Source organism: Onychostruthus taczanowskii, unplaced genomic scaffold (genome assembly GCF_017590055.1).
Source record: "Onychostruthus taczanowskii isolate IOZ18803 unplaced genomic scaffold, ASM1759005v1 scaffold62, whole genome shotgun sequence".
NCBI classification, from domain to species: domain Eukaryota; kingdom Metazoa; phylum Chordata; class Aves; order Passeriformes; family Passeridae; genus Onychostruthus; species Onychostruthus taczanowskii.
This window is the reverse complement of record NW_024503901.1, coordinates 3,304,066-3,318,852: the sequence shown is the minus strand read 5'-3', so window position 1 is coordinate 3,318,852 and position 14,787 is coordinate 3,304,066.

The following is a 14,787-nucleotide window of genomic DNA, read 5'->3' as shown; positions in this document are numbered from 1 at the left end:
GGTGCATCTATGGCAGTGACAGCTATTAGGATTGCTGTCTTAGTGGGATATGAGGTACAAAGGCATGCACTAAAATTAGCTTGTTGTGGTTGCAGTGCAATGATCTGAACTAGAAAACAGGCTTTTTTTTTTTTTTCTCCTACCACACTATACACTGTCCTGAAACAAATTTCAAATTTTTGTGTTTAGGTTTAGATAAAATCAATAGTAATTTCAGGTAACATTTAGAAGTTGTTCTTTCTTCTAAAATTTGTCATATTAGAGCACAGGTTAGACTTTTCTAGCAGATTTCCAGGGACCGTAGCTATCTTATATAACTTTTGGAAAAGATCCTGTGTAGTACATTGGCTCTCTGGAAAGGCCAGAAGAGCTGACCGAGCTCATGTCCAAGTGGGGAAGAACTGGAAAGGGCAATGATTTTAATACTTTTTTTTTTTTTCATTTTTTTTCCCTCTGATAGCCTTTCTGTGGGAAACCCCGAGGAAAAAGAAAGAAAGAGCCAATGTTACTTCTGAAAATGCACAGAGTGTGCACAGTGGCAGGTTAGATATCAGTAGGGAGACCATTGCTTAAGGTACGAGTCAAATGCGTGAAGAACGTTTACATATATCTCATACACAGCCAGCAAGGAGTTCAAAAGTGGCCAGCATATCTATTCCATTATATTTTAGCTTTGGGTGTTAAAAATAATATGAAAATAAAAGTTATTTTACAACAGATATTTTTTCAAAAACTTCTGCATATAGTCACTATTTCAGTATTGGCTATGTAAAATGATAGAATGAGATGGAAAGAGCTAGATTATGCTCTTAGCTCCGCAAACATAAATCTGGAATAGCTCTGCAGAGGTTTGAGGAATTATTTTTGATTTACTGTAGTATAGCTGTGAGACAAATTGGCCTAAGGAGTATAGCTGTCTAATATTTTCTTCTGTATACTGCTTTATTACTTTGCACACAAGAGAAGTAGACAACCTTCTGTTATAGGGTGATTCAGTAGTTCCCCAAGACGCTGTGATACCATTATAACCACACAGCCAGCCAGATGCATCAAGCTGACAGCTAAACAGACTCTTCTTTCAATTCCTTGGTGTCAGTTGCCACCCAGTGATTTACATCTGGAAATGAACATAAAGAAAAATACTTTGTGACAGCCCACCATTTGGATGATGTCTTCATTGATCTAAAACCACCATGTGTTAAAGCAGAAATTTAAAATTTGTCAAGAGTTGTCTCTTGTCTCTGTGTCCAAAATGTCTGTTATTCTAACAGAGCTGACTTTAATTTGTTATTACCTTGAAAAAGGAGGAAAATAAAACCAGTTAGAGATTGCCAGCCACATCATAGATGCCAAGGAGCCACGCAGATAAACATTTCAAAAACAAAAGGTCCAAACACAGTGGAGGTCTAGTAGAGCAACTCTTTGCTGCAGAGTCTTGCAGCAAGCACCTTGAGAATTGAAACCATGATTCTGAGCAAAGGAGACAACTCCCACTCAGTACTGCTGAGATTCATGTTGCCTACTGACTAGCATTGGGAGAGGAAGGATCAGGAAGGAAACCAAGACTTTGAGGTTCCTTTGTCCAATTGTTGCAAAGATTTACAGGGCTCAAATCCTATAAGAAAAGAATTTGGCTTAGAAAAGTTGGGTAATAAAGATTATAGGGGTGGTAAGAGTTTCAGCTTCTTCAGAGGGGATGAAAACTGGCCCAGGAAGTTGGGATAGGAGAGAGTGATGTAGTTGTTGAGGGAAGAGTCCAGGTGAAGCAAGGGTGTGTGGAAGGGTAAGGAAAGCAAAGCTGAGACACAAGCTGGACAGATCTCACACTGATTTACAATGATAAAAAGGCTGTTTTAGCAGAGTGTATAGTGTATATGCTATGTATAGTTCATTACGGAGGTTTATAACATTTCATTTGTAAAATTACAAGTTGATTAGCACTGATATCAGCATTGCTAATGCAGTAGTGAAAAATCAAAACAGCCGCACTGGTATATGAGAAATGTCTTCCTTCTTGTTAACTGGATATTTTGATCCTTTGTCCATTGTCTGTGTGTGTTCTTTTTGGTGTGCAGTGGCACCTTAACTTCAGCTATATGGCTCACATGTGGGCATCTGGTGCACTGGATCTTCCTGCAAGTAGAGGAGCTGCAGATTTTCATGGCACTATTACAGAAGCATTAATTCTAAGATGTGGTAGTATAGTGGCAGGTTCTATGCTGGTTTATCCATGCTTCTCATAAGGAGAAGCATGTCCTAATGATGTCTTTAAGCAGGTGGGACAGACAGATGTCTGAAGATTTTTTTCTATAAAAATTCATAAACAACTTTATCCATTTCTAGCAGGCTTACCTTCCTCACACAATTCTGTTGCAAGGGCTGGACCAGTATTTCCCACATCACTTTTCTTTCTTTCTTTTTCTTTAAAGAATCAGAGAGGAACCAAATGTTGAGTAGGGCCATGCCCAGCCGTATTTTAGATAAGTCACTGCAAAAGACACCACTGCCTTGAAGCTCTGCTTCCCTAAGTTGCTTGTACCACAACTGTTCTGTTCCAGGCAGGTGAGTTGTTGAGAAAGAGAGCAGAAGCCATACCTCATGCTCATGTTTTCAAAATGGCACTGAATTACAATTCTGCTGAAAAACCTAACATTGCATTATTCTAACAAATAAAATACAGTTTTCCTCCCCAGGAAGAAGCTAAGCAAAAATAAGATGATCCAGGACAAGAAGACATTCAAGAAGCATACAGCTGAGGACTGCTTAAAATTCAGGGTCATGTTCTGCCCTCAGGTATACCAGATCACAAAGCTTGTGGACAACATAATACAAATATATATATTTATCTCAGACCATAAATTTGCCTTCAATTTGGACATACTTATTTCTCCTGCAGCCTGACTGCCTACCCCTTTGAAGTCCTATGTAAATTCCAGATCTGTCCTGTTGCTATTTGCCAGTACAGAAGTGCATGAAATTGGGAAGAGAATTTATTTAGTTGAAGATTTTTTGTTTTCAGGAAAATCATTCAGATGTTTAAGGCAAGTCAACCACTGGGTCAGTTTTGCATACCTGTTTGAAAGCATGAAACAGAAGAAAGAATGATTGGAGGGTTCCCTTGTCTAACAGTCAGGGGCTATAACTCACTTATAAGGATATTAGGTAAATTTTCAAAGAGCTTAGGCAAATTACAGGTCAGCTCCCATTTTTATAACTGACTTCTGCTTCTGAATGTCAGTAGTATGAAATAATTTCAGTGTTTCTCCTTGTATCTGAGTGTACATTTGGAACTAACCTAAAGCTACAAAAGGTTGTGTCTGAAACAGCCCCCAGAGACTTCCCATGTTACCTTCTTTCAAAGCCCTTTCCCAACCTATGCTTGACAAAAATGATGCTGTTGAATCAGCAAAAGAAATAATTGCATGAAAGTCAGAAGAAAAATGGAGGATTCCTTTCTAGAAGTCATGGACATTCATAAACATCAGGAATAGACAGAGCATATGTGGGAATCAATTCAGCAGAAGTTTCATTTTCATCTCCTTGTAGGTGTTTTTGGACCGTAGGAGGAATATGTAATAATGGTTTTATAATCGCAAGAAATTTGGCTGTAGGATGATGTACTGATAGAGCAATTTGTTTCTGGTTTTACTCAGATTATTCACTAGTGTAAGCAATATGTTTGTATGAACAGTGAAAATAGAAAGTTTTTTTTCCCCATTTTTAGTCAAGGATAACTAAATGTATACAATGTGCAATGTCAAAAATAGCTTCACAGTGTGCATCGTGCTTAAAATAGTTACTATTCCTGTCTCACTTGCACAGTTTCATTAGTGCATTTATGTACAGGGCTTAATTGACAGAAGAGTAGCAGTTCTTATAGAAACTATTTTGATAGAACATTTAATTTTTAAAGATTTGTTTGAAAATAGAGTGGAAAGATTAACGTATACTGAAAAATTACATATGATGCAATGATTGTTTTATCATTCTTTAGCCATTTTAGCTTCAATATATACTTGCTAAAATATGAAACAAACCCTCCAAAACCTAAACTGAGTTTTATAGGACTCAGAAAGAAGGAATTATTATAGTTTGGCCTTCTCCTATAATGAGAAATCAAAACAGAGACATAGCTGATCTTGAGGAATTTTATTAAATCAAAAAAAGAATGTGAGTTTTGAAGGTAATAAATGCTAAGACTGCCAAAGATACACAATGCAAGTAGGCTTCTGCCAACTGCAACTGAGGAGGATGCATCATAATCTTGTAGGGGTTGTGTTCAATGTTGTAATAAAAAGCCCTGCCAAAATGCTCAGTAAGTTTGTAGGACCAGCTCTGGAAAATTTTGAATGAACTGTCATTAGCCAGACTTCTGATTTTTTGCCTATCAATGTAAAAGACAACAATGTGTTGCAAGACATGTTCCAAGGGTCAAAGATCAAGGGAAGCTGCAGGTGGCTCATTTACAAAGAGGCAGCACGACAAGGGGCAGAAAGGTATGACATAGGGAAGGGATGAACATTGATAAAATTACTAGTGCTTTGACAAAATGTCAGATGCACAGAGAGATGGTGCTTTGGTATTCAGAAAGATATGTTATTATGGCCTGTGCTATTTGAAAAACTAAAAAACCCCTTACTGTCTTACATTTCCTCAAGAGCTAAAATTCCAGTGGTTAACAAATTCTATTCAAAGTTCTTTTTCTTGCCTGTCAGCCTGGACATTTGTAAGGAAACTCAGAAAGGGCAGTGGATGTGGATTCTTGGGGGTTATGTGGAAGTAAGGAATGACTTGCTTAGCAGAGAGGCTGTTTCCAGAGTGCTGATCTGCAGGAAAGTGTAAGTAGATACAGTGTGTGTCAGAGTGTTTTCTAGAGATACAAGTTTTGGAACCAACAAGGTATGGGAAATCATATTAAACACTCTCTGAATGCCCTGAATCAATTACCTTTTCAGATATATTGTCATCTCTTTCAGCTCCGGCCCAGAAAGGGTTAATCTGGAATATTATCCTTTCAGTGGGAATTTTATGCTCCTTCCAACATGAGTGAGTCACCATTGCCTGGCTAACAGGCAATGACATTTGTTGATAAGAATGTCACACAATGCATGTAGCATGAGAGGCGTTGCAAATGAACTTATGTCATGCAGAGATCTCACCAGAACCACAGAGTCTTAGAAGGTAGGTGAGCTACAAGGGTACTCTGTAGCTGAAAGGGAAGTACAGGCAAACACAGAACTTGTCTTACTCAGCTGACTTAATATCTGGGTCAACCTCTGAAGATGCCTCTACTGACTCCATAAAGATCCCAGGGAGACTCCTAAATTTGGTCCCTGAACTGCCTAAATGTCTGTGTGATCAATTGAACATCTCTGTGATTCCAGGTTAACTTTGCATCTGTTCCTAGTACAGAGTTTTTGTTTAACCTCATACATATGATAATAACCTTCTAAGTAAAACTGCAGAAACATTTTTTGAGGATTCACCTTCTCTTTGCATCCTCTGCTCAGTTCAGAAGATTTGGAGATACCTTATTTTGTTTTTTTTTTTTAACTTAGGGAAATGGTATCAGCTTTTGATAAAATCAAAATATCTCTGTCATCCTCTATCAATCACAGTTTCTTAATGAAGAGATTGGTTTTGTGGTTATGGCAGCTGGGTAGAGGCTGAGAGTAATTCAGAGGCATTTCAGAGATTTCTGACTAACTGCATGAAGTGACACTGTTTTTAGATGACTTTTTATTTTCTCCTGGTCTTCCCATCTTCTTCTGATGTTTGGAAATTGTTTTCTATTTTTGTAACTCACTGGACATTGATCTCATTTCACTTCTGCTAAAGTCAATCCAGGAATGTTATGGTTCTGCAGAAAAATATAAATGACACAATCCACCCACAAACATTTCTTTACGCAAAGTATCTCCTTCCTTACCTTGTGACTTGATGGCTAGTAAAAATTTGTAATATTTATTTATGACAAATTGAACAAGGCTCAACCACAAAAAGGTAGAAAGTTCAATACAAAGCACATTATGATATCTCATTTTAATGAGTCCCATCCTTACCTTAAATTGTTGAAATTCTGATCAAAATTTACTAATTTTCTTGCTTCAGTTGGCAATTGTAACTATATTTATATTTTTTTCTACAGTCAAAATGCTCAAATGTAGTAATTATTTGGGGGTATGGGCTTTTTATATCTTGTGGGTTCCTCAACATTATGAAAAGATTTCAGCCTCTAGAACTTATGACAGCACACATTTTTTATCAAAAAGTGTGGTATGATTACATAGTCATAGTATTTAATGTTCTTTTGTTCCTACCTCAGCTAGAGTAATCATTTTTAATATGAAGTGATATGGTGACAATATTACTTAACAGAGTAATTCAGCTTTCTTTAGGCCCGAAAGGATATGATCCTTTGTTTGTTATAAACAATTACATTTCAAATTCATAATATTCAGTTTCAAGTAAGAGTAATTTACAGAATGGTATAATGTAGAAGCATGAGTAATCACGCCTATCTTTCATGTGAACACTTGAAGTGACACTGATTGCAGTGGCATTCTGTATCCCATCTTCCCTAAATAAAATGAAACGAGCTACATTTCACTGTGATTCATAGGGGTTTGGGGACTTGGATGCCTATCTCAAACTCACACACCTTGCCAAGGTTGTCATCATGGTGCTTAATAGGGGAATTCAATACTTTGGTGAACTAAATCTCAGTTACATGCTTCTCTTTTTCTATTGACAGTAAGTAAAACATTGAACAGCTACATTCCTACATGGGAATCTCAGCTGTCCACCTGAATTTGGATTGACTTAAACATGCAGATAATGTATCTTTTTCCTTTAAGGTATTTTGCAACTGCACAAAATAAAACTTCTAATTTAAATTCTGCTCTGAGTATATAGAGTATTTCTAGTAAAAAAGCTGAAGGCTTATCAGAGGAAATATTAACAGTATGGGAAGGATGTAAAAACTTAAAAAACACTTATGGTAAAATGAAGACTACTTGCCATCCATTTCTGAGTTTGTAGATCAAAAAAATGAAAGGACACTTTTTTAGTGCAATCTGTCTTCCATAGCTTAATTCAGGAATGATCTCTATTTAAAGCCATTAGCGGGTTGGACTCTATTATAGAATAGTAGAATGGTAAAGGCCTTCTAGGCCATTTTTTTCTTGAAACTGCAAGAAAGTTGGATCTTCATAAAGCCTAGATGGCAGTCTAGATTCATAAGATGTTTTTGACACAGGATTTTCATCAGGATTGACAAAGATGGAAATTTCCCTAATTTTCTGTTTAATTGAGATTTTACATATCACGTTTACTGCCATTGCTCCCAACTCTTTCTTTCCTTGTCCTTTTCCAGAAAATTATTTTCTAGATTGCGTGAAAGAAGGGGGGAACAACATAGGCAGCACTGTACACAACAAATCTCACCAACTTCCTTCTTTAAATATATTCATTTTGTGGTATCCTTTATGTGACAGAGCAGCTCCCAATACTGGGGACAGACAGGGATTTAGTGCTGAAGATTCTCCTTGGCCCTTTAACTACACAGGGCTAATGCACTCCATGAGTTTAACCCCAGAGTGTGAGTTCCTCTCTAGGTACATCACTGCTTTCAGAGAAGTCAATAGGACGCTTACATGCAGCAAGGCTTACAGCCATCATTCTGATATCTTGCAAGTCAGCATAAATCAGATTGAATTCTGGTTTCCTATTGCCTGGTGATCATTTCCAGGGTAATGAGAAAAGGGAAAAAGAAAAAAAAAATCCCTGAAACAAGAATTATTAGAAATCTGCCCTCTGTAATGCTATTCAAAGAGTTCAGTTATTTGAGAAAAGTTGCCTGGATAAAAATAGATTCCTCATTGATAGTCAGGTCATTGAGACTCCATAAAAGGAGATGCTATTGAAAAAGTTCCTGCAAGCTGGCTTTGTTTGGCATCTGAATGAATTGTGGGAGCCCTGAAGCTACCAGCGGCTCCCTGCCTGCCACTCCTGGAAATCCTTTAGCTAGTACAAGCAATAAACACTACCCAGTGGGAAACTGCAGAGTAATGTTTTACACTGATTACATGCTAACAGCAGGGAGAAGCTTGATGTGGACTTTCAAAAGTCAAATATGTGAGCTGAATACCCTTTTCTTATAATAAATAATTTATCAAATCTAGGACACTACCCTATTGTCTCAGATAAAGAGGGCTTAAAATTGCATTCACACTCCCCTTAAGCCAGTGACAGTGATGTGGCTCTGAAAAGCATGAAATTATTCCTGATTCTCCAGTAAGTCAAACTATATTCATTGAGGTTAACTGAAAAAAAGAGCAATGGGATTTGTATTTAAAATTTCGTATGTTTTCCAGGCAGTACAACTGATTGAATTATTTTTCTTGTTTAATGAAGTAATTGTCATATATATAGTTTAGAATGTGTTTTAAAAAAATTATTTTAAAGAACTCCAAACCCATGGAAACAAAATAAACACAGGTGAATTTAACACATTTGACAAAGGAAAAAAGTTAATTGAATTCTGATTGAAAGGTGTGGTTTGGTGACTGACTAAATCTCTCTATAGCTGTGGGTATTGTCACAAGAGTTGATGTTCTTGCTCCACAGGGAATAGAAAGTTTCACAGAGTATTTGTAATGTTATATTATATTTATATGAAAGAAAAGTTCAAGATTTGGTAACTAATAATACTTAGTTTTTTTTAAGAATCAATGTGCATAAACTTTATATTGAGGCTGGTGACTTCATGCATGGATTTCATTTTTGCTGATATCATTCATTACCTTGTATTGCATTTAGTAACGGCAATGGTATCTCAGCTTCATTTCTGTGTGGAAATCTTCTAGCTGACCTTTTTGTGAGTTTGGCAGGTTTTGGGGTTTTTTTCCCAAGTTTCTGGTGTGCTTTTCATTGGTGCTCTTTTATAGCTTTCTCTCTTCTTTGGACACTGTGTGTCTTTCCATTGCTTTTCTATTTAATAGTTCTAGCTCAAATTCTTCTGCCAAGTCTGTTAGAAGGAAAGGGGCTGGGTTTAATTTTCCTGATGAAGGAATCATCTTGAGCCCTGGCAAAACCTTCCAAAACTAAGCTATGGGGGAGGCTGCAGTGTTCCCACCGATACAGGAACTACTTTTGATGGATGTTTCAGGACAGGCTGCCCTTAGAAGCTATTCTTAAACACAAGCATCAAGTACAAGAGATTGAGAAAATATTTGAAAAGAAAGAATAAGCTATGGAAAGCCACTACAACAATGCCTCATAAGATCTGATGAGTACTCTCTCCAGTCCTCATTTAGTGCTGTGTTGCTAACAAAATGATGTGTGAAGTCAGCTGCTCCCCTCCTCCACTTCCTATCACTGTGGGCTGCTGAAACACAGTAATTCAGCAGCTCCTTCATCTGGTTGTCTAAAGCTACTTAAAGTGGTCCACTTCTGATGCCAAGAGCAGAGGGTATCAGCTGAACCAGGTCAGGCATTTTCAAACACCTCTGAGAATGGCTGTTCTGCAATGTTCATGGATTCTAGGTTTTAGAGGGACTTGGACAAACTTGAGGAGACGGTTGATGAGAACCTCATGATGTTCAACAAACCCAAGTGCAAGGTGCTGCACTGGAGTTGGGCTTCCCCACATATCAGTACAGATGAGGAGAAGGCATTAAGACTAGCCCTGCCAAGAAAGAAATCCCCATGGATGAAAAGCAGGAGACAGGAGAAAGGGGGGCTCAATGAGGCTGGGCAGGAGGGATTTGGAGGCAGACGGAGTGGGGGCAGGAGTGCCAAGGACCTGGGAGCAGGTAGGAAAGGGAGAGAGGGAGCTGGGTAGCGCTGTGTCCTGCCTGGGCTGGACACCCTCTGGCCCAGGAGCTGGCATTTCTGCCCTGGTCCTTGTCCAGCTGAGCCTCCACCACGTACCCTGGCACTCACCCCTGCCCAGCCTGTGCTGCCACAGCCCTGCCTGCTCTGCCATGCTTTGGTGATCATCCCATTGTGACCTGTCTCCTCTGCTGTCACTAGGGATGGAATCCCAGCAAAGACCTCCTCACCTCTCTCCTTCCGTCTACATTTACTTCTTTTTACTATTCCTTTTTTGTTCTCCACTTTTGTCAACTCCACTCTACCATTTCCTTTCTTCCTCCTTTTTCAAGGTCTGGTAGCCAGAGTCTCTCTCGAGGCAGTCCTGAAGGATAAAGTAGCCCAGGAAGGAAATCAGTTTCTGGGTAAAAAATGCCTGCAAGGCCAGGCTCGGGGAGTGGTGGTGAATGGAGTTTCATCCAGCTGGCACTGTGTCACCACTGGTGCTCTTCCCAGGGTTCAGTGTCAGGGCCAGTCTTGTTTACTCCCGCTCCAGCAAGATCAGGGAGAGAACAGGAAGGGTAAAAGTGAGAAAACTCTTGGGCAGGGATAAAGACAGTTTAATAGGGAAAGCAAAAGTGCAAATAAGTAAAGCAAACCAAGGAATTAATTCACCCCTTTCCATGGGCAGGCAGGTCTTCAGCCATCTCCAGGAGAGCAGGTTCCCATCACACGTAATGGTTACTTGGGAAGACAAACACCACCACTCCAAACTTTCTCCTTCTTCCCCTCACTTTATATTCTGAGCATGGTGTCATATGGTCTGGTATATCCTTTGATCTGGTTGTGTCATCTGTCCTTGCTGTGTCTCCTCCATGCACCCCCAACTCCCCCACCAGTGTGGCAGTACAAAAAGCAGAAAAGGTCTTGGCTCTGTGCAAGCCTTGCTCAGCAATAACAAAAACATCTCTGTAACATCAACCCTGTGTACAGCACAAAGCCTAAAAACACAGACTCATATCAGCCACTGTGAACACTATTGATGCCATCCCAACCAAAACCAGGACAAGGTGCAACTAAAATATCTTCTTTAGGATACCACAGAGGGGGTTTTAGGTTAGAAATAGCAGTCCTTGTGAATCCTGGAGTTCATTACTCTGGCAGGTTTTGTTCAGACCTTTTCTATGATATTCCACACTTCAGAAGGTAAAAAAAAGATTGATAAGAAATTGATTGAATGGCACAACAGTGAACCATTACTTCTAAATCAAGGTTTTCCCTATCTCCAACAAATACTTAAATGGGAAACAATCTCTGAATATTGTTACTGACCTTCTTCTCTGTCAACACACAGTGCTGAAGCAGACCTTGCATTGGGACCATTACTTGCTATGAAGGTAAAGAAACTGGGGCAAGAGTCTCACGTGGGATGACTGGAAGTGAAACTGCTGCTTAGAAGCTAAATTACCTCATTAAGGAGTTTAAAGCAAATGCAAAAAGAAGCTCAGCTCTAGTAACAATGATAAAGGAGAAAAATGAATTATCAATAAATCTTCAAATAAACAAAGAACAAGAATAATTATTTTGGAATGAAAATGGCTTTGCCACTTACCTTTCTGTACAACAAATGCCAAGACTTCTCATTATTCTGCTTCTTTTGGAGCCAAGGACGGCAGAATCAACATGTTCTTTTCAGTACAATCCCCAGGGGATAATTGAAACATAATTGCATTTTTTATGAGGTGTATAGATTTAAACTTTATTTTGTTTTTAGATATTTTTACTTTCTAAGAAAAGGAAGAAGTAGTAAAGTCACTTGTAAAGTCACTCAGGTTTATCCTTTTAAATTACTTTTACAGACTTCAATGAAAAAAGTCTTTTTACTCTTTTCCCCTGATATATAGTAATAATGAAAAAAAAATCACTCTTCTTCTTTTCTTTTTTTTTTAATTTTCATTTTTTAGGAAAAACTGAGACAGTGTCAGTTCTGATTATGGGTAATTATGGAGCTGGCACAGACATTCAAGTATAATTCAACAATAGCCTGAGCAAAATATGAGCAGAGAAGTTCGTTTTCATTTGTGTTAGCTGCATTTTCTCATCATTGAGAGAAGATACAAAAATAGTAGAGGAAAAGTCATTCCTACTTTCCAAACTAGCTCCTGCATAAGGATGTTGAATGTCTGAAATATAGGATATAACCTGTGTAGTTAAGGAAGCTCTTGAGCACATCAGTCAATAGACACTGGCACAGACAGACAGGATGGCTGACTTGTTCCCTGGAGGTGCCAACTGCCTTTGACCCCCTGGGTAGGGTGGGCCAAGGCACTTTGTCCAGCCAAAGTGACAGAGATTATGCAGGGTGAAATCCACCCTTAGTTGCTCAGTACAACCAAGTTTGCCAAACTGCAGAAGCAGTCTCCTTATTTTATTTATTGTTTTATATTAGATCAGTTAAATGAATGTCAAGGACTTGTTTTTTAATTCAAATATTTCTTCATTTGCTGACATCCGTTATCATCTCTAGTCAATTATTATAAAAAAAAATAGCAAACAAGACCTTCAGCTTTCCTTATTTGACAATGGGCAGAACATTTCTAATGAAATCATCATCCACTTTTATTTAGCATCACACTGGCACAGGACATTGACATTCTCTGTTTCAAAGACTGAAGTTCCACATCACCTGTGTAAGAGGAAGAATAAGGTATTTTTCCTTTTCATCTTTGACAGTTTAAATTAAACTGTGTCTCTGGCTGTCTCACAGACAAGGTTCTTTTAAGACAGCAGATAAAGGCCAGTGTTTGAAGAACATTAATTATAGGTTCAGATGATAAAAACTGGCTGGAGTAGGCTAATTTTTACAAAAGACCTTACCCTGTCGTGTTCTTGGGAAAAGAAAAAAAAAAAGAAACAAGAAAAAACCAAAAAGCCTCAGCACCCCAGACTGAAAGAATCACACGCAATGCATACAGAAAACTATCCTCTCACATTTGCTCAAAGCTCATTTTATTGACAAATTTGAAATGACAAAAATTACTCTACTCTTTCTTAGATGAACATCTAATTTTATACATTTTTATATATATATATATATATAAAATCATTAAGTCCCACTTCCTGACCACTTCAGGGCTGACCAAAACTCAAAGCATGTTACCAAGGGCATTGTCCATATGCCTCTCAAACACTGATAGGCTCAGGAATTTCAGAATAAGAGTTTGTTTCCTGTGCATACTATAATAGACTAGGATAAAAGTAAACACAACTGCAAGAAAAGAAAACTTTTCTTGGGCTTTTATCTTTCATTTCCAATTTTTGGTCGAACAGCTCATTCTGGATAATTCCTTTCCTAATGCAATGCTGTATAACCTTGTCCATGGATCCTTGCCTACAGATGTTGCCTCTATATAATAGAGTGTCAGATGTGATAAACTTCAAGGTTCTTCTTTCCCTTGAGAAGAACACTGTAAGCCACTCAATTTCCCCAGTGTTTCTCTGCTGAGCACCATTTTAGTGTAATCCTGTTTAAAACATGCATGAAATATAGTAGAGATAAACAGAGATTTGGGACTGAACAAGATAAATTATTAAAAACACTGAAAATCTCTGCATGAATCCAATCTAAAAAGTATCATTTAAGTAAAGAAGCAATCCATAACATTTCTCAGAAAAATTAAATTGTACAGGAATTGTTGCAATTATTGTCTCCTGATATATAAAGAACTTGTAAATTCCAGCAAGGTTAGAAAGCGAGACACTTAAAACTGTTTTTTCTTTCCCAGAAAAATCAATACAAGAAATTAATCTTCTATGCTTCCCTCTTGATGTATATGGGTTAGTGCATTTTAGAAAAGGACAAAATATACACACAGATACTAAAAAATGAAATTTCAGAGTCAAAAGCCTGGATTGTGTGCCCTTAGTACACAGAGTCAACATTGGGTATCAATTAAAAAATTAGCTGGGGGAAAGTTGCTGTATAACTGACTGTTTAGAGGATTCAGGAGTAGAGTAGAAATTGTAATACTTTGCTGCTGTTCTGACCCAGAACAGAATTTTTAATGCAGAAGGTGAAATGTTGTAGCCCAAAGGGAAATTAAGGAGTCAGAGGTATACCTGAATTCATGGCACTTCATTCAGAGAGGCAAGCCTTACTTTTGCAGAGATTTTTCAAAGCCTAGATCTTCCACATCCTGACCTTTTCGTGGAGGCCCAGAGTCTCTTTTGAAAGGCTTGTCAGACTCAGCAGGGTTTCCTGTGATTCACACTGGTACGAGCAAAATGCAAACAGACCAAGGATTGTCATCAGATGTTTTTTACACAAATGACTCTGGCAGATTTCAGGGGTAACTCAGGTTCCCACAGCTCCTCATTGCTTTTGGCTGTAGGAACCTACCTGACAGCTGAGCTTCCAGAGCAGAGTACTAGAGCACCTGAGCCTTGGGACCCAGCGAAATTTCCAGACTTATCTCACAAGGTCTAATAGTCTCACTCCAAAAGTAACAAACTAAAAAAAGGGAAAAATACCGGAGCCCCATCCACCAAAACAAAAAAAAAAAAAAAACAAAACCACCTCTAATTAATAATTATAATAAGACATCCTATGCTGACATAGCTTATTCCTAGAAAACACTGTAACTTACACTGTAATGTAACTGTAAATGCAGTTTTTTAAAATCCACACAGCATTATGGGTATTCACAAAATCTTTGGATGAAAATGCTGACTTTGAGCAGCTGTATATTATACAGTGGATAGGTATGCTGTTTTGATTACAATTCTTTTCTATCCAGTTTAAAGGACATTTCAGGGACCTTAGGAACGACCACACAATAAGTTGTGGTGGTCATGCAAAGACTATGAGAGTCCAGATAATTTTGATTATAACTCATGATCAATTAAAGTGGTTAGTAAATTTCCCTTAAAGGAAATGCTTTAATTCTGGAGGAAAAGAGAATTTGGAGAAACTTG